This window comes from Callorhinus ursinus, unplaced genomic scaffold (genome assembly GCF_003265705.2).
Source record: "Callorhinus ursinus isolate GAN/ISIS: 27379988/994484 unplaced genomic scaffold, GSC_fseal_2.0 scaffold32, whole genome shotgun sequence".
NCBI classification, from domain to species: domain Eukaryota; kingdom Metazoa; phylum Chordata; class Mammalia; order Carnivora; family Otariidae; genus Callorhinus; species Callorhinus ursinus.
Window position 1 is genome coordinate 2,273,841 of NW_027397094.1, and position 25,282 is coordinate 2,299,122.

The 25,282-nt window shown below is 37.0% G+C and overlaps 1 protein-coding gene across 1 annotated transcript in view; it reads left to right on the forward strand.

Annotated features, from left to right (window-relative positions):
- Nucleotides 1-25,282, forward strand: part of PCDH15 (protocadherin related 15) — a 1,645,434-nt gene that overhangs the window by 446,650 nt on the left and 1,173,502 nt on the right. The window contains exon 2 of the mRNA XM_073878941.1: nucleotides 1,220-1,298. The gene's annotated coding sequence lies outside the window, so the exon portion shown is untranslated. The remainder of the gene's footprint in view (nucleotides 1-1,219; nucleotides 1,299-25,282) is intronic.

A 25,282-nucleotide genomic window follows, 5' to 3' on the forward strand; every position in this document is an offset into this window, starting at 1 on the left:
ACCAAGAAGGCAGAGTGGGCATGGAGGGTGGCGAAGATCCTGTCAAACCCCATCCATATTCAATGATATATTTCAAATATGGATGTTAAGCTCATTTAATTGTGAAAAAAGAGATGAATATGCTGCTCATTTTTTTTTAAATTTAAAAACTCCCCTATTTATTTGTCCTTAAAGTCAGATATTTCTTAATCCTTAAAGAGATATAAAAGTTGACTTTTGTGCATTTCTTAATTTTTAAGTTGAACAGAAATTTTTTATATATTCATAAAACACACGATTATCAAATTTCAATGGTATGTCCCAGAGTTTTATAGTTCTCGCCTTTCTCATGACAGTATTTACTTGCTACTATTAAATGTAAATAATTTTAGAAGCACTATTTAAATTTTTTGTGCATTTGTTTCCACTTATTCAGTAGTTCACAAAGTTTGGTTGTGAGAAACAAGTATTTTTTCCATAAATTAAGTGTGTCCTTTAGCCTCAGAGTCTAGGGAGTTTCAAGAAAACATTTTCAAAAGTTTGAAGCAAACTATAGCTATTTTCATCTATTTCTGTGCCTATTTCCTGATACGTACACACTCAATACAGTATCAGCTGTGGATAAGAGTGATGAATAATTAAGACATGCTCTGTAACTGTGAGGAAGATTAAAACCCAATGGGGATAATAGCAGTACCTAAAATGTCTTGAGATTTTACATTTACAGTATCCTAAAATTACCCATTTCTCCTCTGGAAAAGCAGAGATGCATGATTTGTGAGCCAAAGATAATAAGGATGTGGTATATCATTCTGGAAGTTAAATTTGGTGTAGGCTCAAAAGTAGCCTTCGTCTATACACTTGTCCTTATTTGTCTTCAATCTATTTACCATATTATAAAACACCATATTTTAAAAATATCATTGAAGGAGAATTTACACTATGCTTCCTTGTTAGGATTCTGGTAAAATGGCATAAACATTTGCACGTGAAAGTGATTTTCTCTTTCTTGAGTAAAGAATATAACGTGGAGGGTATATGATGGCACACGTTCGTACAGTTAAGTTTTAAGCCAGAAGCATGCTTCTTTCAAAACTTTAATTGTAAGACTTACTCCTCAGAATATGCATTAATTCCTTGCAAACATGAGTATAACAAGAAAATGAATTGTTCTTGTGTTCTGCGCTTGAATAGAGCCTTTGTTTTTGATGGGATATTGATCAGTAACTTTATTCTATAGGAAAATGGAAATATCATCCCTTACTAGAAACAGTTGAAGTTGCCACAACCCGTGGTTGACAGAAAGACAAGACACCAGGGTGAGTAGTGGTTACACTTTTCTTAAAATTGTATCCTTTTTATAATATCTTTTCTTTTCCTTTGAAGAAGAGCGACCTGTTACATCTCTCACCTTAAGTTCATTAGATACATAAAGAAACTCCTCTAAGCCAGAAGAGAGAGAAAAGAGTTAATCACAGAGTATGTAAAGTCTCTCCCCAGACAAGAGAAATGCCAGGATCTTCCTCTTTTAATACATTAAAACAAGCAAACCTTCTCCCCAGTTTAAATGTATTATTCTTCATTGATCGTCTCCTGCTTGGGGAGGACGTTCTAGCAGTAAAGCAGGAGACACGTTGCATCCATCATCATGTGTCAAAGGGCCACCAGGTCGATGGCCCTTTTTGAACTTTGCTGTTTCAGAAAATCATAGCTGAGTATTATAGCCAGAAGTTTGACATTTTCAGGATGAAAATCAATTTTCTTTTATGTGTTTCTGAAGTGAGGCTTGTGCTTTGATTGCAGAAGAAATGGTTTTTGGAATTTTGGAGTAACAAAACAGAAATTAAGATAAAATTTGGCTAACAGTCGCTTCAGTGGAAGCAAGGAGAAATACATTTTAGTGGTCTAAAACTATTTTAAATCCAAAGAAATAAAATTAGAAGTAGAAGCTTATGGAAATAGGCACAGAATAATGTCTTTTAAGTTGAGGTAGTAGTGACTGAAGTTTTTATTTAAGCAGCTCAGTTAAAAGTGGAACATTATATTTCAGAAAAACAAATACTTTCAAAGAAGAAATACATAATTGTAATTTGCATTTTATAAAAAAATAGTATGTATGTATTTTTATGAAAATATAGTACATATATATTTTATGAAGAATATAGTGTGTATCTATATTTTATGAAAAAATATGTATTTTGTATATATATATATCTGCCTATTTTTAAATTCATTTTTAGAATTATAGTGCATATATATTTTATGAAAAAATATAGTGTGTATCTATATTTTATGAAAAAATATGTATTTTGTGTATATATATATATATACATATATATATATGTCTGCCTATTTTGTAAATTCGTTTTTAGAATTTAAAACGAATTTAAATTTCTACATTTTAGAATGTAGACTCCAGAGAAAGAACCTGTTTCTTTCATCCACCAGTATATTTATAGCATTTATTACAATTCTATGACATAGTAGGCACTCCATCAATATTTGCTACCTCATATTTTAAAATAGTAAAGAATAATTTTACAATGTTATATTTATAATATAACTATAAATGTGACACAAAACAGTTTTGTAGATAGATTTACAATATTTTGAAAATGAAGAGTTGAAATAATTTTCCCTTGTCAGCAATTATGACTGCAATTTTTAAAAATCTACTCAAGTTGTAAAAGTGCCAACAGTACTTCTTTGTATACGTAAGATGTCTATATTAAGTATATCTCAATGCACGTGAGGCTTTATATTTCCAACAGTAGCTTAATTTCTCATATAAGCCTATTTAAATTCCTATGGAACAATATATTTCAGATAAAATTTTCATGCAAAGGAACATAATTTGTTTTTTAAATTATGATTCCATTTTGTTGATGAGTGCATAGAAGCATGAAACTAATAATTGAAAAGAGACAAATTTCGGGTCCTAAACTTTCTTGCTATTTATAGTTCAAGGTAAGTTCACAACAAATTGTATATTTCAGACCATTCAAAGACTTGCAATGTAAATAGTTTCTTATTGAGGAATTACTGATAACATAAATTGATGTGTTTGTATTTGTGCATATGCACATATGTATAGTAGATAGGGAGTCTCTTTGGCACACTTGTGTGTCAGCTGATCTATAATTATTTCTGTATCCCCTGTTAGATTAAATGAAAGGAATCACTAAATAATTTGTGCACACTTCTAAGCCTCTGGGAAAAATAATACATATTTTGGTAATTTAGCTTCATTTTTTGTCATCAACATGTTAACTCAAGTTGAAGGATCAGTTTATTTAAAGGGGTGTAAGTGAGGCCGATTCTCTTTTCTAAGGGAAGCATTTGAGGTTGAGGAAAGCAGTAATTTAAGAACTGTAAGAAAATATAGCAGGTAGTATCTACATCTAATGGGGTTTATAATTGTGTAATCAATCATATTAATGTACCCAAAGCCTGGTATTTCTGGATCCATTTAAATTAGATTAAGTAATTTAAATCCTAGAGCACAGATTCTCTCCTCAAGTACATTTGCAGCTGTTTTGATATTAATTATCTACATCACTCAAATAATTACCACCTAACTTGTTTATAACACAAGGTATGCTATAAGTTCTACCTCAAGGAAGCATAAGTGGCCCTTTTATCATGGGCCAGGGCAGTTGGCTAAGTGGCTTAATGGTATCAGAGAAAATCATGAGAATAATAAGTGAATTTGCAGAGAGTTAGATATTACCAGATGAGGGCAACACTTTAAAGGAAAAAATGCAATTCGGTTAAAAAGTATTTCTTGAGGTGTTCTAAAGCAGCATTTGCCAAACTGGCGATCCTCAGATAACTGGTCCTGAGATAACAATCCATTAAAAAAGATTCCTGTGTCAAAAACATTTTGGGAACTCAGGGAAATGATTTGAAAATTGGCAGTACGTAATAGGAATGCATATAATACATAATAGGAATCAGTGCTCAGAGAAGTTTTGCCATTAAAATAAAAGAAACTGTTGAATTTTGTGTCTCTAATTTATTGGACTATTAAGTTGTTTTTAAATTTTTTTAAAGATTTATTTATCCATTTTAGAGAGAGAGAGAAAGCGAGCATGAGCATGTGTTGGGAGAGGGGCAGAGGGAGAGAATCTTCAAGCAGACCCGCCTCCGCTCAGCAGTGAGACCGAGGATGGGCTTCATCTCATGACCTTGAGATCATGACCTGAGCTGACTTATCAAGAGTCCAACGCTAATGAACTAGGCCGCCCAGGTGCCCCTAAGTTGTTGTTACTTTTAACCTACTAGCACAGCTTTTTTTGTACATTATTTTTCTTCTATGAAGGGCCATATAATAAATACTTGAGTCTTTGTGGGCTGTGTGGGTCTCTGTGGTAACTACTTGATTCTGCTTTTGTAGGACAAAAGTGGCCTTAGATCTTACGTAAGTAAGTGAGTGGCGGTGTTCTGATAAAACTTGACTGAAACAGCCCGTGGGCTGGTTTTGGTCTGTGTGCGGTAGTGCGCCAAATCCTGCTGATATGATGCAGAGGTGCTCTTGGAATTCTTAAGAAAAGTCCTTTATTCATATACAGCAAACTCTCCAGAAGTTAAGCTTTCAGGATATAACTCCTCCTCTTTGATGACTACAATATGTAGCAGCAAAGGGCACGATGAAGAGAATCCCTCGGTAGAGAGAAATCAACTCTATCCACCCACCTACCCGCGCTGTGGCATTAATATCACCGGTACCGGGCAGCTAAGGAAAATGCAGCCTGTGCTCCCTCCACCCTCCGTGAACTTTATGGTCCGCTGGGAGTGTAGATGATAATTTCGTAGAAGGCAGGGATTGCAGCTAGCACGCAGGATAGAATAAAGTGCATGATATCATTGCCACATGAGTTTTAGGAATGTTTCCGAGGAGATTAAAAGGACAAAAAAGGTTTTGGTTACAGGTGTCAGGCAAGGCTTTGTGTTGGAGAGAGTTGTGAAAAGATCGTGCGTGGCCCTCCGCGGGCAGTGCCCCAGAAGCGAGGACCGGGAGAGGGCCCAGGTGCCGGTGGAAGGGCGCAGAGAAGGGGGGAGAGGGTTGCGTTGGGGACAGCATGGACCTCACGCGGCAGACAGGTGGCAGAACATGCGGTGTTAAGACTGAAGAGTAAGTCTGGATCAACAAGGTACAGGGTCCTAGACAAAGGCCAAGCCCCCGAAGGATATGAGCAGGTGGAGAAACGATGCACTGTTTGCCCTCAGGCAGGGATGATGCCTACCTACCTGGCCTGATGATGATGCCTTGTGTATCGTCTGTGTCACCTTGTGCCATGAGGCATCCCTAAAGTCACGTCGCTGTCTCTATCAAAGGGAGGTTGTTAAAAATATTTTTTATAAAACAGTCTGTAAGGATGTCCCTGAAAACTATCTTTTGCCTCTATGTGAGACCTAAAATAGATTTCATTTCTCTGATCAATGATTTTTTTTATTATGAAATATACGTAACTGAAAATGATCACTTTTATTTTTTTTTCCCTGTCAGGAAACTGGGAGCTGAATCTGTGGTCACTCTTCACCTCAATTTTTGATGAAAATAACACTCTTCTGGGGTACCTGGGTGGCTCAGTCATTTGGACATCTGCCTTCAGCTCAGATCATGATCCCAGGGTCCTGGGATCGAGCCCCACATCGGGCTCCCTGCTCAGCGGGGAGTCTGCTTCTCCCTCTTACTCTCCTTCCGTCCCTCCACCCAGCTTGTGCACTCATTCTCTCTCTCAAATAAATAAACAAAATCTTGAAAAAAGAGAAAATAACACTTTCCTTAGTAATAAAAAAGAGTAAAATGTACAGCATGAGTAGTGATAACATTATACTCTGAAAGAAGTAGAACAAGTAAACAGCAGTGACACCTATATCAGAATCCACTAAAATAACCCTGGTTAATATTTCCACCTCTGTTCTGTAATGGGCCAGTTATTTTATTTATTGCCTGTGCACTGTACCATGTCACCGTCAGCCTCCTAAGATCCTCTGTGGAACCACAGAGTGTCCGCATTTCTGTGTGGGCCTACACCTGTCTGCTGACACGCCATCCCTCTGAGCCATCCTGCCTGGCGCAGGCCTGCCCCCCTTTCGGTGGCTTTGAGAAGTCACTTCTGCAGCATGCGTCCCTGTACGACCAGCTCAGACAGGGTAGTGCAGTCAGCCGACCAGCCCTGCAAGGATTCTGACAGGTGCAGAAGGCAGGGTCTGTCACCGATAGCTCACACGGATGCATTCGCACTGACCAGAGAAGAAATGGTCAGAAGTGGAAAGATGTCAATGATAGCCTAGAAATTCTTAAATGTGCATGCTTCAGTTTCTCAATTTCCAAGGGTGACAAGTCTCTCTGTATTCCCTTTTATGTCCCCGTCTGATGATCCACCGAGTACCTTCCTCACGGTGGTCCACGGAAGTTTCTCAGGCGCATCCAAGGGCCACGGCTGCCTGACAGGGGTCTGGCAGGCTAGTCCCACTCCCTCCGTGTTGATGTTGTGCCTCCTGAAGCCATCACCAAAATGCTAGCTGCTTTACTTTGAACCGAGCACTAAGCACTTTAAGCCTCAGTAATCCAAATTTTGAAAAGCATTCTTTCTATACTGATTTTTAGTTACTTTCAATCATCAGTGTATATTTTTTTTGGTGTGAGCCTATTTTTGCTAGTTGCTGTTGTTGTCTTAACCTCAAAGAACCATTGGTCCCCTTGCAGATTTTATTCCTTATTTACTTCATGGCACTCTATGCTTATGCAGGTATACATGTATATAAATGTAGATCTTTGTACATACATACAAATGCACATGGGATTTCACAAATATTTTTAAGGTTGATTTTCTTTTGATTAATACTAGTTTTCACTCTCAGGTGAAATATACCTTTATCTTTCTCTCTATCCACCTGTCTGTCTCTAAGGATTTCTGGATAGCTTAAAATGCTGAAGTTTGAAAAGTTTTCATAGTTATTAAAGTAACTCTTATATAATAAATCAAAGAATAACTGTAAGGTCTTTATTTCCCATAGGTATGCTTTTTAATTTTGAAGTGGCTTCTAACATCCTGAAAAATAAAATTCATATATTTTTCACATACCTAAGTACTATAAAATTTTTCTTCCATTCAAACTTCAGTTTAACTCATAGTCGTCCCAAATTTTATGAACATATATATCAATAATGTACTTCAAACTTAAACCAGAAATTAGGCTGTATTAAAGGAAATTGAATGTGGTGGTGACCCATATAATGAGCTTTTATGTTATAATTTCTCACTCTGTGAGTACAAATTCAGCTATAGCCATTTTCAGAATTTAACTCAATTTGTAAATGTTTAAATGTGTTTCTCCTCGTAAGGATTTGACAACTTCTGGCTTCCATCCCTATTGTAGCCCCAGTCCCTTGGATAACTTGTTTGAGCAGAACCTGGCTCCTTCTCTTCAATACGGGTACACCACACCAGAGGCAAGACTGAGGCTTTAAAGAGAGCCACGGAGCCAGAGACGTGGAGCCTCGATGCTCACGTCCTGCAGCCTCGAGAACCAGTGTTCATGGCTCTTCCTACAGTTACAACTACTGAGATAATAAGCAAGGGAAGGGTGGTTTAGACAAGTGTCCCACTACTGGCATAGAGAGGTGCCTTTGCGAATTCATAAAAGGCCCTCCTCTGAGACTAATGAGTCTCCTTTGCCCCATAATGATGAGAAAAATTCAATCAATGCACAAAATCAATTAGAGAGATAAGCCCTACTCCAGACTGATGACAGCCCATGCCAAGGTGCCCACCTGGATGAGGGGAGGAGCAGGCTGACTTCAGCCTACCCCGCGGGTGACCGGATGGGACCCTGGAGGGCAGGACACAGCCTGGGTAGCTTTGGGACTGTGTCCGTGTCTTGGTCTTCAGTCTTTCTCTCTTTTTGCAGGCTAATTTGTTCTCACTGATAAGAGACTTTCCAGATACATGAGCTGTAGGTATGCGATCAGATACAGTAGATCATTTGAGGATAATTATCCTTTCAAAGTAAAATATAAAAAGTATAATTTATTATTTTGGTTTTTAACCCTATTCCATGTTTTTAAAAATCACTAATATTTTAATTATCAGTATGTTCCTTTCTAAGCATAAGGTTAAATATTTCCATTGAGATAAAAATCTAGGTGTTGGGAGGGAAGTATATAACGCTAACCCAAAATCGTTCGTTGGACTTACATGAGCACTGTGTGTGTGTGTGTGTACAAAGATACATGCCCACTGCATACACACACACGCATAGTCATGAAGAATGTGCACTTTTTTATTTCATGATATAGTTCTTGTATTTAAGTATAAATATTTTAATTATTTTTTTCCCAGTGAAGTGCTAACTGCTTTCATTTTTTAAAATTTTTTTAAAAGATTTTATTTGTCAGAAAGAGAGAGAGACAAGAAAGAGAGAGAGCACAAGCAGGGGGAGGGCAGAGGCAGAGGGAGAGGCAGACTCCCTGCTGAGCAAGGAGCCGGATGCGGGACTCAATCCCAGGACCCTGGGATCATGACCTGAGCCAAAGGCTGATGCTTAACTGACTGAGCCACCCAGCAGTCCCTCTTTTTGTTATTTTAAAGAATTATTTATTTTAGAAAGAAAGAGAGTTGGGGGGGGAGGCAGATGGAGAAACAGACTTCTGGCTGATCACGGAGCCCCACGCGGGGCTGGATCCCATTTTCCTGAGATCATGAACCCAGCTGAAACCAAGAGTCAGTGCTCAGCTGACTGAGCCACGCAGAGCCCCACTAACTGCTTTCTTAGGACAAATGTGAATTGTTCTTAAAAAAAAAAAAAATCTCATTCAGATATGTCACTCTTCCTATTTCTTCTCACCTGTGTTCTCTGTCCCAGTTTATATTCTCGTCCTCTCTCTTGGGATGGTTTCAGGTAGTGCCCTAGAGACCCCTCAGCTCCCAAGAGGTCTTCCGCATAAGACCCGTAGGGTCTAGCAGGGAAGATGGGGGGCATGCTAATCTCCCTCATTTCCAAACCTTGGCTCTAACATTTCAGGGCTCTATGACCTCTAGCCTCTGCTGATCTCATCAACCTATTTGTCATTCCCTCTTTCCGCTGTCCTAAATGACACCCAATTAAACATAAATGTAAGAATTAAGGTATATAGTCCCTTATTTAGAATTTTTATATTAAAAGAAATTCTGAGCATAATTTACTTTTTGTAACTCATCTGGTGGCAAAACCTATACTGACCTGTTGTGAGGCTCGTTTTTGACTCTGTTTGCCCACTTGCTGCAGATGTTTGCATTTCACTGTAGAAATATTAATTATTTGATAATGAGATGCAGTTTTAGACTCCAGTGAGATTTATACAATCTTCTGCATATGGAATAAATTACTTTTAAAAATCTGCGTATGGCACCTGCCTGTTAACAAGGTTTTCAGAAAAGGGATGTGCATTTACAGTTGTAACACCTGATACATCCAGACCTCTGTGCACATGTCCGTTGTTGGAAGGGGTCATTCAATGCACACTGCACCCTTTGCATGCTCCCTTCCCTGAAATCCATCTCTGTCATTCCTTCTTCCTGACTTACCTCTCATCCTTACTGATATGGAAACTCATCCTTTCATACCCTGTCTTTACCCCTGCTTGTGGTGGTCACTATTAAATTTTTACCTCTGGCTATTTCAGAATAATTTAAAACATTGGGGTACTAGCTTGTCAAATGCCTGACAATATGCCGTGCCCCTGCATTAACTGCTGTCTAACTCACCAAAGTGGAAAGAGTTAGTGACTTTTCTTCACATTCATGTGTGCTGTTCTATCATATTTATTCGTTATAATGATTATATGAGCAAGAGGCAATTTTTTAATACTTTCTTATTTAAAGTCACCTAACAGAATACTTATTTCTTACAACTCTCCTCCCTATCTTTTTAATTTTGAGAATACTTATATACTCAAAATTTTTTGAGGAAATTAGCTAATGGCATTGTTCTCTTGCTCAAAGGAAAAAACCTACCATCCATAAGAATTTAAATGTAAATTTTTAACAGAATCAAAGTGCATCTCTTCTGGATCTTATGTCTGATAGAAATAGTCTCTACCATATAAGGCAACTGAGAAAGAAAAATCTTTGGCAAATTTGACATTTGTTTCTTCTCCTGAGTTTTTACACTTACAAAAAGAGATGGTAAGATCTGATGGAAGGCACAATGGCATATGTATCTCCGCTGAATAGACAGATGCGTGGCTTTATTTAAAAGCGTTATCCAACTATTAACTGCAATATTCAATTTATCTACTTTAGGAGGATGAAGAGATAAATTGACTGCAAATGTGAAATTGGGATTCTGAAGAGTCTGTTACCATTCACACATGCAGTGCATCTGATTTTCTTATTTTAATATTCATCAGCTTCAAAATCTAACTGAGGGCTCTTGGCTTTCCATTCCTGCTGTGGAAAGCATTAACAATGTTGCGTTCATGCTTCTATTTTCTTTCTGAACAACTACTAGTGAAACTTGAATACCAGGGATGGTGAATGTTTTTAAAAGATATTTTGGGTTTTATTTCTATTTCTGTACCATCAAGGAGTCATCCCATTGAAGTGAAATAGTACATTCTCATTTTTATGTTTTATATTGTCATTTTGATGTTGCATGGTTATGTAAGCTGCTAGTTAACAGACTATATAGTTTTTTCCCCTCCAGTTGTGATATCATGTCAAATATATAGCTTTATTATGTGCATTTAATTGAATCATTTGCCTGTGGCATATTTTTTTTGTGCAAATAGACGGTGACTATAAAATACAGAGCAGTGTGTTTCATTGGGAGCACTTCTATATCTATATTTTGAAATTTAAATGCCTGAATTTTCAGCTACTTGTTTACCTTGACTGTGCTTTTGCCAAAAAGCAAACAACTTAAAAATTAGACATGAGGTTAATAGTGTCCCAGAGCTTTTAGAAATGTTGCCTTGGCAGGCCATTTATCTTATGTACAATTGTCTTTCTACTGTCTTCCAGTAACAAAATCTCTTCTGACGTGAAAATGCTTGCTCTTGTTGTAAAAGCCTCTAGATCAGCAGACCTGGAGCTTCTCCAGCTCCCCTGTCCAACTCTTGTCTGCCCTAACTGGACCCGGATTTCCCAGCCCATAATTTAGGTGAGCATCCTCCTGGTGACATGTGTGGGCCCTGAGTAGTATCATCTGGTGTGTGCGTCACATCTTCTTGGCCGTAACTCAAGAGTGAGAACCTGATGTCTTTCGGGTTGGTGAGAGCCACCTGGTCTCAATTCTGGGGCTTTGACTCTAGAGTAAGAATATAAAAGTAGCAGGGTGCCTGGGTGGCTCAGTCGGTTAAGCCTCTGCCTTCAGCTCAGGTCATGATCTCCGGGTCCTGGGCTTGAGTCCCCTGTGGGGCTCCCTGCTCAGCGGGGAGCCTGCTTCTCCCTCTCCATCTGCCTGCTGCTCTCCCTGCTTGTGCTCTCTCCCTCCCTCTCTCCTTCTCCCTCTGTCAAATAAATAAAATATTTTTAGAAAAGAATATAAAAGTAGCTCAGCAAGCCCTTGAACCCTCCCATGAATGTTAACACCACAGAAGCAGAGATGAGAAAAGAAGGGAAATGTACTTTGCCCTCGTCACAACTTTGAAACTACTTGATAAATAGTTATCTGAAAACTTACAACTGGAATCTTCAGTTATATGAAGACATAACATTGACTGTCTAAACTAATTTGAATTGTTTCTGTCACTTTCAATATAGATTTTTAACTGTTACAGAGGGATTTGGGTTTCTTACCACATGATTATGTCTGTTCTTATCAGAAAGTGTTCATAAGATGATTTTATTTTATAACTATTATAGCTTCTATAATATACCTAATTCTATATATATTATAATATATTTCTATAATATACCTAATTCTAAATATACCTAATTCTATACCTAATTTGAGAATTGGTATTATTCCTGTATGTGTATACCTTTTGATATACTATACCATATCTATAACTGGGATTTTAAGATGTTCACTGAATCTAGATTAATTAATTTTTCACATCAAAATAGTGAATAAGTGCTAGAATTGTTTTTAGTATTTTTAAATTTATTTTTATATTATCTATTATGGAGATTTTTTTTTACTTGAACTATAGCTGATGCACAATGTTACATTAGTTTCAGGTGTACAACATAGTGATTCAACATTTTCTGTATGTTATGCTATGCTCGCCATGAGTGTAGCTACCATCTTTCACCATACAATGCTATTTAAATGCCATTAACTATATTAAATGCCATTGGCTGTGACTTTTGTCCCCATGACTTATTCATTTCGTAATTGGAAGCCTGTATCTACCACACACCCCTCACCCATTTTCCCATCCCTCTACCCCTTCGACATTCATCACTTTGTTCTCTGTATTTATGGGTCTTTTTCTACCATTTTTGTTGTTGTTTGTTTGTTTACTCATTTGTTTTGTTTTAGATTCCACCTATGAGTGAAGCCATATGGTATTTGTCTTTTTCTGACTTACTTCTCATAACAGAATATCCTCTAGGTCCATCCATGTTGTCACAAATGGCAAGCTCTTGTTTTTTTCAATGGCTGAGTGATGTTTAATTGAATATGTATATATCACATCTTTACTCATTCATCTATCAATGACAGTTGGGTATCTTTCATTTCTTGACTATTGTAAAGGTTGCTTCAGTAAACACAGGGATGCATATAGCTTTTCAAATTAGTGTTTTAGTTTTCTTTGGGTAGATGCCCAATAGTGGAATTATTGGATTATATGGTAATTCTATATTTAATTTTTTGAGGACCCTCCATACTGCTTTCCACAGTGGCTGCATCAGCTTGCATCCCCACCAACAGTGCGTGAGGGTTCCTTTTTCTCCATGTCCTTGCCAACACTTGTTGTTTCTTGTCTTTTTGTTTCTAGACATTCTGACAGGTATAAAGTGGTATCTCATTGTGGTTTTTATTTGTATTTCTCTTATGATGAGTGATACTTAAATTTACTTTCAATCAATTAAGTTTTCATTGAGAGACTGCTCCATTTTTTTTTTTTTTAAGAGAGACATCTGAGGGGGGGGGGGATGACAATGGAAGGGCAAAGGGAGAGAATCTTAAGCAGGCTCTGAGCTCAGTGTGGAGCCCAACACAGGGCTTGACCTCATGACCCTGAGATCCTGAGATCTCATAACCGGAGGTGAAATGCTTAACTGACTGAGCCACCCCCATACTCCAAGACTGTTCCATTTTTGCCGAGAACCCATTGCAAATATCTTCGTAAAAACTCATTGGGATAGGCTACTTTATAAAGATCATTTCATATTTTGTGTATATGATATGAGTTTTGAAGTTTTGCTTAAGGAAAATGAAGGCTAAAGTGAAATCATAAAAGGGATTACTATTTCTCTGCCCTTCAGAAAATTTACTGAAATAGATTTTTCAATAAAATGCTGAAATGCATTTTCCATAATGAAACTTTATATGCTACCAGATTTAGGGGCTGCAATTTACTTTTAATTGTGGATCTGAAAGGTTAAATTTTAATACTAATCTTAACCAGGTACTATGAAATCATGGGGTTGGTCCTGCCAAGAAGGTCAACTATTCCTGGGTTGTAAATTGAAATGTTCTCCATTAATTTAAATGAGTTACTATGATGATATATATCTCTCGAGTAATGGATGTATCCTGTAGTATCTAGTCCACCATGCCTGACAAATGTTAACACTTTTGTCAATGTGGTTTAATCTTTATTTGATTTATATACCTCATTTTTTTGAGTACATTTATGACTTACTATCTTTTGGGTCAGAAATGTTCTTCTGACATTTTGACATAAACTCAATCATTTCATAAATATTAACACCTGACATCAAGGTATTTTGTCATTCTTTTCCTAAAATGCAGTAAAGGATTTTGTTGGAGACAGTGTCGAAATGGAAGAAACAGAGAAAGTAAGTAGCATTTGCAGGAACTGTTGAAGAGTAGGAGTGGAAAAGCTCATCAGTATCTGCAAGAAACAATTTTTTTTTTCTGTTAAGATATTTTCTTTAGCTTTGAAACACGTTTAAAGGGTAAGATTAAATGGAGCAAAAGGTGGCATGGGTAGAGTTTGGGAAGAAAGGTTATTTTTTTCCCCTTTTGGAAATTACATGTCAGAAAGCAGTAATTACTACTTCTGAGTTATCAAAGGAGAAGCAAATGGAATATGGAGATCTGCTTTCCAAGGTTGAAGAGCATCCCATGAAGGAGAGAGAAAAGAGGGCAGAAAGGAAGGTTGGGACAAAGCACAAAAGAGAAGAAGGGAGGAAAGGAAGGAAAGAAATGCACAGATCTACTCAAATCTGTCTACACCGTCTAGAAACTGAACATTTCCCTAGCGCTTTGTATTTCCTTGCTCCTTGCACAGCGTATTTATCCCTAAAGTAAACTTATTTTTAATTTGAAATTAGTTGCTATTTAAAATTATGGAAAATAAGACCTATACGGTCTACAAATTTGATAAATTTTATATCAATTATTATCTTATCGTCTGTCTTTATTATACAACTATGTATAACATATGTGTGAGGATTTTACTCTGCACTGGTTACCATGAAAATTCTTAATGTTATTGCTTTTGCTATTTGTGTTTGTCAAATTAATAGGATTATTTGTCCTTGGGGCTCATGGGTGGCACTCTCAGTTAAGCCTCCAGCTCTTGGTTTCCGCTCAGATCATGATCTCAGGGTCATGAGATCAAGCCCTGCATCAGGCTCTGTGCCCAGCGCAGAGTCTGCTTGAGATTCACTCTCCTCCTTCTGCCCCTCCTGCACTCTCTCTCTCAAAAAATAAACAGATCTTTTTTAAAAAATAGGATTATTTGTCCTCAACTGATAGCAACCCGAAGAGGTACAATCTACCACTATATTCAGAAAGGGTAAACATTCTGTAATTCTACTTTTACCGAAATTTGAGTTGATGGTACAACACATTAAGTAACACACTATTGGAAAACAATGTTTTTATTAGAATTTTCTTAAAATATTTCAGATAAAAACCTCAGAAGTCATAAATTGTAACATTCGAATACCCAACGGACACAAGAAATTTGTAAGCATCTCTTTGAAAGGGGCGTGTGTGCATGTGTGCATGTCTGCACGCTCAGTGAGAGGACCAAAGTGGGCAATCTGATCTTCCCCTGAAAGCTATTCAGTTACTTTGTTACCCCCCAGAGATCTCACTGATGTCTTCATCAGGTTGCAGCGGCACCTGCTGTCCCCAGTTTTGGGACTTTACACCATTGTCTAATTAATAATTGCACTTTCCACTTTCTCAAACAAATGTTGGAGCGAACTGCCCACAGATGTTCTATAAATCCTTTGAAATCCTGATAAAGTCATTAAAATCCTTATTCTCTTGATAATGAATAGCACATATTTTAATACAGATTTAAAGAAAATAATCTTCAGTATAACTTGATTTGTTATAATACTTAACCTATATATGTAAACTACACGTATAGTTAAATATTTGCATCTCTATGTTTCCCTATCTACCGATAGATGCCTTTCTTCTGGGGAAGATCCACTCACCTAAGAAAAAATGGTACAGTAACTTATGGAATCTGTACATACTGAAATCTCCCGACAAGTGATCTCTAGTGCACAGTAAGACAGGGCAGCTCTCTATCCATCAGTAAAGTGTGTTGGTAAAAATAAGAAAGCCACACAGTACCAGTAGGTCAGCATGTAGCCTAATAGTATTTAAAATTTATTTTCTCCAATTTTAGTTGTTTTTCGTTTTAACTACTGGCTCATTTGTGTTTAGTGTTTATTACTAATGTGTTTAAAATAAGCCATTCTCTGGAGGTGCCTGGCTGGCTCAGTTGGTGGAGCATGCAGCACTTGATCTCAGGGTAGTGAGTTCGAGCCCCACAGTGGGTATAGAGTTTACTTACTAAAAAATTAAAAATAAAATAAAATAAGTCATTCTCATAATCCTGATGGTTCAAAATATTTTTAGTATGTGAAAAAGAAATAACATATTTATAACCCAGTCTTTTATTCATATGTAAATGAATATTTATTCATTCATTCACCTGTTGCAACTAGCAAAATATTAGAAAATAATTGTATTGATGAAACTCACACTTAGATTTACAGCTTATGTTTCATTATATATAAAATGTTCCTTGTTGAAACTTTAATATAAAAATAATTCAAACTCTATTTTTAAACTTACGATGTTATAGTTATGTATCATTTTCTCACCTGGGGAAATGTTCAAGGTCAAAATCAAAAGAAAAGGCCAAATAGCCTAGAAATCTAACCATTAACAACAGCATACGTAGTTTCTATTCTTATATTTCTTTTTTAAATTTAATGTATATTTTGAATACAATGAAATACTCGGGCCATAAGCAGACAGTTGGATCAGTTTTGATAATTGCATCACATTGCCCAGTTGATCAGATCACCCGTGTCATTACCGGGATAGAGAACATTGCTATTTCAATACTCTCCTCTTGCCAGACAGCAGCTGTTGTGAGTTTTGCCTGGATTAGAATGACATCCAGATGGAAACATGCAGTATACACTCATCTGGGTCTGAATTATTTCCCTCTCATGTCTTTGATATTCACTTAACTTGCTGCATATGTCAGTCACGCCTACCTTCCTATAAGAGTGTGGTATTTCCATTGTATCAATAAGGCTCATTCTCATGCTCATGGGCATTCATTACAGATATTGCTGATGAACTTTCACGAATCAATCTTTAGATGGTCAATTTTCCCCATTTCTCTTACTGTTTTGTCATAAAGTAAGTGCATATTTAAATTTATGAAAAGTGTCATATCTCCAAAGTGGTTGTACCATTTTACATTCCCATCCGGAGCATAGGAGAGTTCAGGTTGTTGCATATCTCTGCTAGTTTGGTCACTCTTTTTAACTGTAGCCATCCCCATGGCAGTGCGGTGTAGTGACTTCGTGGTTTTAATTTGCTTTCCCTTGATGACGAAAAACGTTGACCACTTTTTCATGGGATTATTGACCATGAACGTATATTGCTTTATGAAGTGTCTAGTAGTGGGGCACCTGGGTGGCTTAGCAGTTAAGTGTCTGCCTTCGGCTCAGGTCATGATCCCAGGGTCCTGGGATGAGCCCGGCATCGGGCTCCCTGCTCAGCGGGAAGCCTGCTTCTCCCTCTCCCACTCCCCCTGCTTGTGTTCCCTCTCTCACTGTCTCTCTCTCTCTGTCAAATAAATAAATAAAATCTTAAAAAAAAAAAACATAGTGTCTAGTAGTGCCCAGTCCATTTTTAATTAATATTTTTTCTTTTTTATTATTGATTTGAATGCAGAGCGTATATATGCCAAGAATATTTTCTCCCAGTTTGTGCTTATCTGTGAACTTTTTCAAACTTGCTCCTTGCACAGCTTCCTTCTTGCTTGTACCTGCAAATTTTAGCCCCTCAACAGCAGCTTGAAACCCCAGTTCCTACCTTCTCAACTTACCTAGCTCCTCCCCTCTGTGTTTTGTTAGCACACCCTCTCCCTATACCCCACTCTGAAAGGAAGGTCCAGGCAGAAGGTTTGGGTCATTACCTAACTCACCTCCCCTGTTTCTCTTCTGTGAGTTTCCACAGTGTGTGCTGCCTCTTGTCTCACATGGGCAAGTCAGCATTTGTTTATTTTTTTTCTTGTTTTATAGTTGTTTATGGTAAGCAGGCTAGTCTGGTATGAGTTTCTCCCTAATGACTAAAAGCAGGAATTCCTTTTTATTGTTATACTAATATTTTTGAGTAAGTTAATTTCAAATATAATTATATGAAGAAATGAACTGAGTTACTATTTTTAAAGAGTCATATTGACTTCAGAATATATGTGTTCAAGTGAAGATTTAATTGAATATTGATTTAGAATGTTTTCGTGTCTTAATACTTGGGAATTCAGTAGAATTAGCATGAAAACTATTTCAGGCATCAACAAATCATGGGAAAAATTACCATGATAAGGAGCCTAGAGACCTGTAACTGTGAATAAAAATTTGAAAAATTCCAAATAATCTTTTATCTTGTTCAGTTTCTATGACAGAAATATGATAATAATTTCATAAAGGGAAATCAGTCTATTTGTGTATTCTCCAGTAGAATGACTTGCAAATATATCTTAAATGTAGGTTTTATGACTCTGAGAAAAATGTCATGATTTTAAATCATCCCATAGTGTACTGAAGTAAATTGATACCATAATTAGAATGCTTGATAATATTTAAATTGTAAATTTAATTAAGATAATTATTTTTCCATAGACAATTAAGTGAATACAAGAGCAGATTGGGAGTGCATAATTCTTATCATATTATTGCTTTCTCATCATAATTGTGTTTAAACATAGGGTCTTATTTGGAGACAGTTGAGTCTAAAGAATTTTTAAAATAACAGAATAGATGCTTTATAAAAGAGATTCTTTGACTTTCTTTCTTTACTTATTTTCCTCCAATTAGCTCAGAAGAATGACTTTAAATTCCTATTTAAAATACTGTGCGTATTATTCTATAATTATGAGAAGTGAGTAGCAATACATATGTATACTTGCTCCTTTGGGATAATTGCTTATTTGTAGTTTTCAAACCAATGATAAATTACTTAGAATATTTATACACCTTGTATTATAAACATGGTGTAAAAATTAATAGGAATACGACTTTAATTACAATTGGTCGTGATCTTTATGTTTACTATAAAATACACAGAATTCATAGTAAATTCCTGACCATATGTAATATTTTTATACTTCTATAGTTTTAACTTACATATCTCTAATCTTTTATTTATTAGCATTCATTTATCTTTTATTTTTTTTAGTGAAAGATACCTCTCAGATATTTTGACAGTTGGTAATCTCTGAAGCTTTTTAATATACAACTTAATACAAGTCTTCTTCTATTAAAAATCTTGTTATAAATTACCGTTAGGCTGCCATTGAGAACCCAAATTCCTCCCTTTGGGCTCTGCCATCATTGGTGTGTAGCTTTCTTCCTTAGGCTCACAAGGTAGCTTCTGCACCAAAGTATTACATGTGATTTCTAGGTGGGAGGAAAGGCAAAAGCAGAAAGGCAAAATCTTACTGCCAACAAAGCCCACCCTTTTAGTAAAAAAAACAACCAAACAGACTATGGACTCTGAGAAACAAACTGAGGGTTTTGGGAGCGGGGGAGGATGGGTTAGCCCGGTGATGGGTATTAAGGAGGGCATGTATTGAATGGAGCACTGGGTGTTATAGGCAAACAATGAATCGCGGAACGCTACATCAAAAACTAATGATGTCATGTATGGCGACTAATATAATAAAATAAAACAAACAAACAAACAAACAAAAAAACACAAAAAACCTCAGGAACATCCAAGGGGAGTTCTGCTTAGAAACCATTGACCAGATGAGCCTTTCAGCTCAACTAGTTGCAAGCAAGTCTAGGTTATCAGTGCTGTTAACCGAGTGAATGTCATGAGCAAAAATTGTTCGTTAGTAAGTACAAACACGATAGTGGTTAATTGTTAGGAAATCAGAATGTCTGCCCCAGAGAGCCGAAGAAGAAATCTACCTGCTGTGACTCCTCACTGTATCAGTTAGTGACACAAAGAAACACTGAGTTAGATATTTTATTCAAGTTGCTAAGGGAAATGGAGAAAATATTCCTATTTATAGTTTTATAATTTATAGCTACTCTATACTTCTATTTCATCTTTGGTCAGTGTGTCTTTGTTTAGTCTCTTTCTTTCCATTTTGCAGCCTGATGATAGGGCAGTTTACAGTCTTACAGTGTGCAAGACTATATCCTTAATTGGATTATTTTTTATTAAGTTATGTTAATCAACATACATTACATCATTAGTTTTTGATGTAGTGTTCCATGATTCATTGTTTGAGTATAACACCCAGTGCTCCACGCAGAACGTGCCCTCTTTAATACCCATCACCAGGCTAACCCATCCCCCCACCCCCCTCCCCTCTAGAACCCTCAGTTTGTTTTTCAGAGTCCATCGTCTCTCATGGTTCATCTCTCCCTCCAATTTCCCCTCTTTATTTTTCCCTTCCTACTATCTTCTTCTTTTTTCTTTTTTTCTTAACATATAATGTACTATTTGTTTCAGAGGTACAGGTCTGTGATTCAACAGTCTTACACAATTCACAGCGCTCACCATAACACATACCCTCCCCAATGTCTATCACCCAGCCACCCCATGCCTCCCAGCCCCCACCACTCCAGCAACCCTCAGTTTGTTTCCAGAGATTAAGAATTCCTCATATCAGTGAGGTCATATGATCTTTCTCTGATTGACTTATTTCACTCAGCATAATACCCTCTGGTTCCACCCACGTCGTTGCAAATGGCAAGATCTCATTCCTTTTGATGGCTGCATAATATTCCATTGTGTATATATACCACTGCTTCTTTATCCATTCATCTGTCGATGGACATCTTGGCTCTTTCCACAGTTTGGCTATTGTGGACATTGCTGCTATAAACATTGGGGTGCATGTACCCCTTTGGATCCCTACATTTGTATCTTTGGGGTAAATACCCAGTAGGGGGCAATTGCTGGGTCATATGGTAGCTCTATTTTCAACTGTTTGAGGAACCTCCATACTGTCTTCCAGAGTGGCTGCACCAGCTTGCATTCCCACCAACAGTGTAGGAGGGTTCCCCTTTTTCCGCATCCCCGCCAACATCTGTCATTTCCTGACTTGTTCATTTTAGCCATTCTGACTGGTGTGAGGTGGTATCTCATGGAGGTTTCGATTTGGATTTCCCTGTTGCCGAACGATGTTGAGCACTTTTTCATGTGTCTCTTGGACATTTGGATGTCTTCTTTGGAAAAATGTCTGTTCATGTCTTCTGCCCATTTCTTGATTGGATCATTTGTTCTTTAGGTGTTGAGTTTCATAAGTTCTTTATAGATTTTGGATACTAGCCCTTTATCTGATATATCACTTTCAAATATCTTCTCCCATTCTGTCAGTTGTCTCTTGGTTTTGTTGACAGTTTCTTTTGCTGTGCAAAAGCTTTTTATCTTGACGAAATCCCAATAGTTCATTTTTGCGCTTGCTTCCCTTGCCTTTGGCGATGTTTCTAGGAAGAAGTTGCAGCTGAGGTCAAAGAGGCTGCTGCCTGTGTTCTGCTTTAGGATTTTGATGGACTCCTGTCTCACATTTAGGTCTTTCAACCGTTTGGAGTCTATTTTTGTGTGAGGTGTAAGGAAATGGTCCAGTTTCATTCTTCTGCATGTGGCTGTCCAATTTTCCCAACACCATTTGTTGAAGAGACTGTCTTTTTGCCATTGGACATTCTTCCCTGCTTTGTCAAAGATGAGTTGACCATAGAGTTGAGGGTCCATTTCTGGGCTCTCAATTCTATTCCATTGATCTATGTCTGTTTTAGTGCCAGTACCATACTGTCTTGATGATGACAGCTTTGTAATAGAGCTTGAAGTCCGGAATTATGATGCCACCGGCTTTGCATTTCTTTTTCAACATTCCTCTGGCAATTCGGGGTCTTTTCTGGTTCCATACAAATTTTAGGATTATTTGTTCCATTTCTTTGAAAAAAGTGGATGGTATTTTGATAGGGATTGCACTGAAAACAGTTGATTTCTTATCAATCTCTGGTATACACCCCAGTGATTGTTATATAATAGGAAAACTATATTTTCAGTCCCATATTTAGAAAAGTATGGCTGTCTTGGCTATTTTATTATTTTCTGGAATTGTTTGTATATTGACAATTTATTTAAGCAGATTACCAATATAACTGTTTAGTGATAGAAACAACTGCAGTAGTAACAATGAATGTCATTTGTTTCCAAAACACAGAACAGTTTGAGTCCCCCTGAGCAAAGGTACGTTTTTCTCTATAAATTTGAGAGAGATTATAATCCCAACATTTATGGCCCTAAAGATCATCCCAGAAGAACCCATATGCAATTTCATATTGACCATTGTCCTTGAACACCATGAAAGGGTTATATAACAACCTGCAATACTTTGTTTTTCTAAAATCCCATTTTTTTTCTGCTACTCATCATACAGACCCCGACTGCTTTATTCAAAATCCCTAAGTAATGTTCTTTGTGAGTCCTCTCCTCCTTGCCTCAGGGATACCCTCTCTCTTTCCTCCGGAATCTGCATCTGCTCCTCTGAAGCAAACCCTGGTACTCCTCTGAGCAATTGGTGACAGGTGGTGTGTGGGGGCTGGGGATTAGACAAGAAGGGACTAAATCATGCAAATCTAAATATGCTTTATATGTCCAGCAGAGAAAAGAAACTAGGAAGGGTCAGATATCTTGGCCTATTATAATTTGTTCAAGGTTAGTTATTTACAGACTTCCCCAAAGAGATGCCTTCTATTTATGTATGCCATTTAAAAATAAGATTCTTCTACTTATAATCCAAATGAATTTCTTTCTTTTTCCTCCCTTTATCTAGAACTTCTCTAATTTTTCTCACATGGCTCTAGATAAACTTCTGGGGAAAGAAATACTGAGTCTGTTATGCCTTCTTATAAAACTTGGAATACTGTAATGAAAGCCCAAATTGAAAGTTAGTTAAGCAATATATTTAATATGAATAGTGTAAATGAAAATAAATTTGGGACAAGTACCTGTCTAAGCCATCTTTATCAAAAGTAAAACATATGGGAATGTCAACACCTCCCACAGATTTGGACCTTGTTATATTTATAGTGGGGTCTTCCAAAAAGCAATGACTGATCTTGATCATTGACAATAGCAATTAGTTTTATGGTGTGTACTACACACTCTTACTCCCAAAACCTAGTCTGGTTCAGGCCCTGTTCCCGAAGTACATTGATCCAAGGAGATGAACCAGATCTAACATCAATCTTGTGTGTGTGTGTGTGTGTGTGTGTGTGTGTGTGTGTGTGTGTGTGTGTGTTTTCCTAAGTTCTTTTCCCCTATCAGGTAAGATTATCATTAGATATGCCTGCAGATGATTAGATGCCTCTCCACTTTACACTTAGCCCTTCCAATGATGACTTTGGTCATTTATAGATAAATAGTTTTTGTCCACTTTTATAATAAGATAACAGAACAGTTAGAAGGATGGAAAGCAGGTAGGATGGGAATCGAATCAGTAAGTAGGTTCTAAGATAAATATAAAGAGACTAAGATGATTGCTTTGCTGGTGATTTTCTTTACATTCATTTCCTTGGGCTATAGTCACAGTGAGGGTTTGAATAAAGTAGTCTCATTCTTAAAACTCTTACAAACACATCCCGCCATCTCTCCTGTGAAGCATGAAGTTTTAGTCTTATGTGCAAGAATAAAACCTCTGAATACAATAGAAAGTCAGGATGTGGCCTTCTTGAATAATTGCTTCCATGCGCGATGCTGCTAAACCGGATTTGTTGGCCACAAAAGACATGTCCTGAAAAAATATTAGGGGGTGTAAAGAAACCATAAACCTTTCGCTATGAAGTGCAGTTCCTCCTGTAAGCTGAATATAGCTCTTTTAATGAGCTTAGCTTTGCTTAAAGGCATTCCCCTTTTGTAATCTACATAACCATTTAAGCTTCCTCTTAATTTTGGATGATTTACAAATCATCATCATCCTCATTATCATCTGGTGGATTAATAGTTAAGTGCATTTATTTCATTAGTATTTTATTTTCATTATCTATATTAAAATACTGAAAGCATTTTGCACCCTTTTGCTGAAAAGGGCTTTATGAACTTTGTAGGTAAATGGCACTATCCAGCACTGTCATTTGAAATTTTTTTAATGAATATTAGAAAACACCAACAATTAGAAAAAAAACAAAACCAAAACCAAAACATAAGTTTTCTGCTTAGGCCAAAGCTGGGTTCAGCAAAAGCTACTGTGGAAGGGAGAAACATTCTAAGTCTATTCTTAGTATTCTTTAAAAGAAAGTAAACAGGTCCCCTCTTGAGGAAGAAAATATCTACAGCCACTGTGATTTGTAACAAGTTGACCCTGATTTCTTTCTTTTTGTTTATCTGTTTTATTTCTAGTTGCCTGGGGTTTGTTTTTGTTTTGTCATTCAGCTTTTATCCATCATTTGTTAGCATTAGATGAGTTATAAACATAAGGATGCTAAACACAGCTTCAGAAGTTGAGCTCCTATGTTTTGACAACATTATTTACTTGTGGCTTTAGCATTTGACTTATCAGAATAGGAAAAATTAAGGGTACTTATGTATATTTTTTTGATGAGTATTTCAATTAGAGTAATTACAAAAAATCAGAATCCAGGATATAAAGCAAAAATCTTTACTTTTCCATGATGTTTTCACCCTTTAAAAACTTCAGCCATGAAAAGAAAGAAACCCTGCCATTTTTTAAAACATGGATGGACCTTGAGGGCATTATGCTTTGTGAAATAAATCAGACAAAGACAATGTTATATGATCTCACTTATTTGTGGAATCTAAAACAAACAAACTCACAGAACAGAGGTCAGATTTGTGATTGCCAAGTGGGGGTTGGGGGGCAAACTGGGTGAAGCTGGTCAGAAGGCACAAACTTCCAGTTATAAAATACATAATTTCTGGGGATATAATGTACGGTGTGATGACAACAGTTAGCAATACTGTAATGCATATTTGAAAGTTGTTAAGAGAGAACATCCTGAAAGTTCTCCTAATAAGGAGAAATGTAAATATGTGAAGTGCTGGATGTTAACGAGTAATGTGGTGATCGTTTTGTAATATATGCATATTTCAGATCATTATGTAGCGCGCCTTAAACCTATTCAGTGTTATATGTCAATTATATCTCAATAAAACTAGAAAAAGAAAGACTTCCCCGAAAGATGTGCAAAAGATGCTTGGGGATTCTTAATAAACTGTATTTTCCCTTATTTTTCCCAGTGGGATATAGTGTATATATTTCCTTTTACGGTTGTGGCTTTTGAACCTGCCCACCCTTCATTCAGAGACTGCTGTGACCATTTCCCCGTTATGATCAAGAATGACAAAATCTCCCATCAATGGATCCTTGAATTGTGGAGAGTAGAGCAAAGAGATCTCTGTCTTGTTAATATTGCTTGTTCTCATGGAATAATGCCTTTGTATTTTTATCCTAGGACATCGCTTCACTTCCTTGGGTGAAATTAGGAAGGGCATGAGTGGGAGAATTGTCCACAAAAACTATCGAGTAGAGAATCAGAAAAAGAAATGGAAGGATGGGTTGAGAGAATGGGGTGGAGAGAGGGGAAAAAAGGGACAGATAGATGGATGGACAGGTAGGTAGACAGGTGGGTGAAAGTGAGTG